General features: G+C 58.7%; 1 pseudogene; it reads left to right on the forward strand.

Annotated features, from left to right (window-relative positions):
- Nucleotides 1–1,751: 1,751 nt before the first annotated feature.
- LOC116050137 lies at nucleotides 1,752–4,875 on the forward strand (annotated as a pseudogene).
- The last annotated feature ends 269 nt before the right edge of the window (nucleotides 4,876–5,144 follow it).

Consider the following 5,144-nt stretch of genomic DNA (forward strand, 5'->3'; position numbering starts at 1 on the left):
CCGCCCTAGCGTGCCGCTCGGGCTTCAACTACGTCCGCAAATACTGTATATAAACAGAGCGAACCCGTAGCTCTGCTCCCACTTTTTCTTCAGCAAGCAGTTATGAAGAAGGTAATGAAGACCTCCGGCTCCAGCGGCGTCCGCTCCTGCCCCTCCTGCGAGACCGGCTACATCTTCTCGCCAGATCTCCACCCCCGCTGCGAGACCTGCCTCGGTGCTTCTCACGCCGGCAAGGCTCTCACCTCCGACGCCTCCTGCCCTTTTTGCGCCCACCTGCCTTCTAAAGAGCTTCAACGACGCTTTTCTGGCTTTTGAGGTCGACGGAGAGGGGGACGGCAGCTGGGCAGACCGACGTGACACCGTCGACGCCCTGGAACCGCTGGAAGACGGACACGGGTCCGATGACTCGTCTCCCCCGAATGACAATTCCCTCTCCGGTTTTCCCTCCTCCCCGCTGGGAGAACTGGAACACGAGACAGGGATTGATGCCTTTCCACTACGGCTCTCCCCATCTCCAGAACGGCCAGGGGCACCGCCTCAGCGGTCGTCCCCTCTGCCACAGGCGGCTCCACCCTCCACCACCAAGGCTCTTTTTCTGGACCTGCCGGACATCATTAAAAAGGCAGCGGACCAGAGAGGCATAGCGCTCCCGGCGGAGCTTCCAGCCCCCACTCGCGGCCTCTTGAGCGGTGACGTCTACTCCCAGGAACCGCCGTCCAAACGGGCCCCACTCTGGCCGCGCTTCACGGAGCTTCGGCCATTTGTGGAGGAGGCTCTCGCTCAGCCCGGGAAACTGAGGGCTCCAGTCTCTCGCTATGCCCCGTTCACACGGGTTCATGGCGACACAGAGGCAGGCTTCCCTTCGGTCCCCCCCCTGGAGCAGAGCCTGGCGTCAATCCTACTCCCGAAGGCTACTTTTTTTGGCCACCGGAAGCCGACCCCCCCGTCCCCCCAAGATCAGGTTTGCGCTCAGGTTACTGACCGGTCACACCAATGTGCGGCCCAGGGCTTGGCGGCGCAAAACAACATCGCCTTGCTAGCCTCCGCCGTCTCCGCCATGGCCACCAACCCGGAGGCTCTTCCTCCGGAGCTAGCCACGGAGATTGGCAAAGCGATGACCGCTATCCTCACCCTCACCACGGCGACCACGGTGGCATTGTCGAGGATCCAGGCGTGGCAGACTGTGGCCCAGCGAAATATCTGGCTCCACATGTCACAGCTACCCACGGAGGTCAGACGTGAGCTTTTGTACGGCCCCATTGCTCCCGATGGTCTATTTGGGCCTCGCTTACAGACAGCCACGTCCCACCTCCACCAGGCGACCGAGGAAGCTGAGCGGCTACGGCGGTTTGGCTCCTGGAAAGCGGCTCCCCATCAGCAGCGTCACCGCTCCACCAACCGCCATAAGAGGAAACGCCCCACAGCCTCTGCTGCGGCTGCGCCTTCCCAGGCTTCGACCTCCGCTCCTCTGCCTGCCCTCCCACAGCGGCAGCCGGCCCCTGACCGGCAGGTTTCACGGGGCCGAAGGACCATGAAGGCGGCACCCACCTGGTCAAACCCGCCCCCGGAGCCACCCAGCAAGCAGCGGCGACGGTGGCAATGACGGGGCGCGGGGAACGTCTGTCCCTCCACGGTTGGAAACCGGAAACACAACGGCCCTTTTAAGGGCCACTTCAGTCTTTCTAAAGAGCAGTTTCCATCCAACCGATTAGCCCTTGTTCCCACTGAACATTACGCTGATGTCATGACAGATGTTCCCCACACAAGCACACACCAGGTCACCGCTGCTCGCGGAGCTCCGCCGCTCTCTCACTGTGCAGACGGCGAGAGCATACGCCCACCCGCTACATTTAGCGCCGCTCAGTTATCCTCCTCCCCCCGGCTATGCCAGCGGGATAAGGACAACGATGACCCGCCACCCTTTCGACAGGGCCCTACCATGGGCTGGGCGACACGATCTACTCATGTCTCGCCCAGCGGCGGGACGGGCTCTGCACTTCTTGCTAGCTCTGTCTGTAAACAACACACAGACATGCGCGCGCCTGCTCTCAGAGCACAGCGCGGCATGGATCAGGCTGACACACATGGACTCGTGGATGTCAAAACTGATATCACAGGGCTACACCCTCCAGTTCGCCTCCCCCCCGCCTCGTTTTGCGGGCGTGTTGGAGACAACCGTGTCATCCCGGGCAGAATCAGACGCCATGACGTCAGAACTACGGGAACTGCTGTCAAAAGGAGCAATTTCCCGCGTTTCTCCGGGGGAGGAGAACGAGGGGTTTTATTCCCGATACTTTCTCACTCCAAAAAAGTCAGGTGGGTTACGCCCCATCCTCGACCTGTCCCAGTTCAACCGGTGCGTCATGGAGCGTCCATTCCACATGTTGACTATCAGACATGTGTTGGAATGCGTGCGCCACCAAGAATGGTTTACATTGGTGGATCTGAAAGACGCATACTTTCACATCCAAATCATTCCCAGACACAGGAAATTCCTGCGTTTCTTTTTCCGTGGGGCTCATTTCCAGTACAACCGACTACCGTTCGGTTACTCACTGGCCCCCCGCACTTTTTCCAAGTGTATGGAGACGGCGTCCTGTTTTATCTGGACGATTTGCTCATCCTGGCTCCCTCTCGGGAAACGGCGGCGCTGCACACTGTGGCAGTTCTGCGGCACCTGCAGACACTGGGTTTCGCCATAAACTGGCAGAAAAGCTCATTGGTTCCCGCACAATCGATAGTTTATCTGGGCGTAGTGCTAAACTCGATTGTTATGAGAGCCAGGCTGTCAACACCAAGGCAAGATGCGCTGCTCTCTCTCCTGTCGCGCACCACACCACGCGCAAAGGTGTCAGCGCTGTCCGTCATGCGCCTTCTGGGCATGATGTCCGCGGGCTACATGGTGGTCCCCCTGGGGCTTCTCCACATGAGAAAAATCCAGAGGTGGTTCCTCCGTCAGCGTATCGACCCCATACGCCACAAGTGGCGAATGCTGATCATTCCTCCTTCCCTACAGTCGGACCTGTCATATTGGGGGAACCCCCGGACCTTGTCAGCTGGGGTTCCCCTGGGCAAGGTGACGTCATACGTGACAGTGTACACGGACGCGTCCCTCACTGGCTGGGGAGGAATGTGCGAATCACAGGTGGTGGGAGGAGAATGGCCACCCCCCCCCTTCCCACACATAAACTGCCTGGAGCTGTACACGGTGCTGAAAGTTTTGAAACACTTTGCCCCGGTGGTAGCAGGGAGACATGTCGTCGTACAGACAGACAATGTTACTGCAGCAGCGTTCATAAATCGCCAGGGCGGCGTACGTTCGGCCCGGCTATTGGAAATAGCCAGGAGCCTTCTGCTGTGGGCACACAGTCACCTGCTGTCCCTCAAGGCTGTTTACATCCCCGGGATACTAAACCGGGCGGCAGACCTAATGTCGAGGGGAGGGCCCTCTCACAACGAGTGGAAATTGAATCTCACTATTGTTCAGAAGCTGTGGAGGTGGATCTGTTCGCCTCACGAGAAAACACACAGTGCGCTCTGTGGTTTTCCTTGAGCGCACGGGACAATCCACCCCTCGGCGTGGACGCTTTCTCCCACCACCCCTGGCCCAGAACCCTCCTATACGCCTTTCCCCCGGTCTCTCTGATTCCTCCTCTCCTGGAACGCATCCAGGAGGAGAATCTGTCGGTCATCTTGGTGGCGCCGGAGCGCACGAGCGCATCCTGGTTCCCGACACTGGTCCAGCTGCTGGCGGGTCCCCCCTGGCAATTGCCGTGGCGCGAGGATGCCCTGTCAAAGCTGGACGGCGCGATATTCCACCCCCCGGTGATAACCCAGCGACTGTGGGGCTGGCTGCTGAGCGGGAACGCTTGCAGAGGTTAGGCTTGCCTCCTGCCGTGGTGCGCACTATTCAGAGCGCGAGAGCCCCCTCCACAACAGCGTGTTACGCAGCGCGTTGGTCCGCTTTCCAGCACTGGTGCACGGAGAGGGAAACAGATCCTATATCGTGTCCCCTGCCTCTCGTGTTGACTTATCTCCAAACATTGGTAGATAACGACCTGGCTCCGTCCACAGTCAAAGTCTACGCAGCGGCCATTTCATCCTGCCACGAAAGCTATGGAGAGAGAACGTTTTTTGCGCACCCCCTAGTAAAGCGTTTTTTGAAAGGGGTCAGGCGACAAAAACCCGCCGTGCGCTCTCTCACTCCCCAATGGGATCTGGCCCTGGTGCTTTGAGCTCTGGGGAAGCCTCCTTTCGAGCCCTTGGCACAAGCCTCTCTCAGGTTGCTGTCCCTAAAAACGGCGCTTCTCCTTGCCCTGACGTCAGCCAAGCGAGTGAGCGTCCTGTCTCTCCATTAGAGGGGACGGGAGCGCAGCCACCCTACAGCCTAACCCTTCTTTCACACCGAAAGTTTTAACAAATTCCTTTCGGTCGAGGGTTTTTTCCCTCCAGGGTTTTTTCCCCCCGCCTCATGACAACGACGTGGAGGAGGTTTCCCACCAATTGTGCCCGGTGCGTGCGTTATCACAGTACGTTTTACGCACGGCGGACATAAGGCGGACACAACAGCTGTTTGTACACTATAGGGAACACTCCCAAGGAGTGGCCCTGTCTAAACAGCGTCTGTCTCACTGGCTGTGTGAGGCTATCACCCAAGCCTATAACACGGAGGGGGTGGAGCCCCCCCAGGGCATCCGGGCACATTCTACAAGGGCACTATCGGCATCAACAGCTCTGTTCAGAGGCATGTCAGTAGCCGACATCTGCGCGGCAGCCTCTTGGGCATCCCCATGCCCTGTCATCCGTTTCTATTTGCAGGATATGTCCGAGCCCTCTCTGACTCACTCGGTCCTATCCTCACTCAACGACGGATGATGCCCCGTCATATGTGGGCCGGGTGCCGAGAGGAGAGCGGCGTCCCACATATATGTGTAGCCTATGTATATATGTACATATGTATATATATATATTTGTCGCTATCACACACCCTCTCTCACTGCCATGCACGCCTACAATCATGATATGTGCCACTGCATGTGCACTGCCTGGGGTCCTCCCCCCCCCTACTCTGGGTGGCTAGGAGGGACTCGGGCATCCCATAATTATCAATCAGGTACTACCCTCACCAATCATGCACGCCTGCC

The sequence above is a fragment of the Sander lucioperca genome, chromosome 23 (assembly GCF_008315115.2).
Source record: "Sander lucioperca isolate FBNREF2018 chromosome 23, SLUC_FBN_1.2, whole genome shotgun sequence".
NCBI lineage: Eukaryota > Metazoa > Chordata > Actinopteri > Perciformes > Percidae > Sander > Sander lucioperca.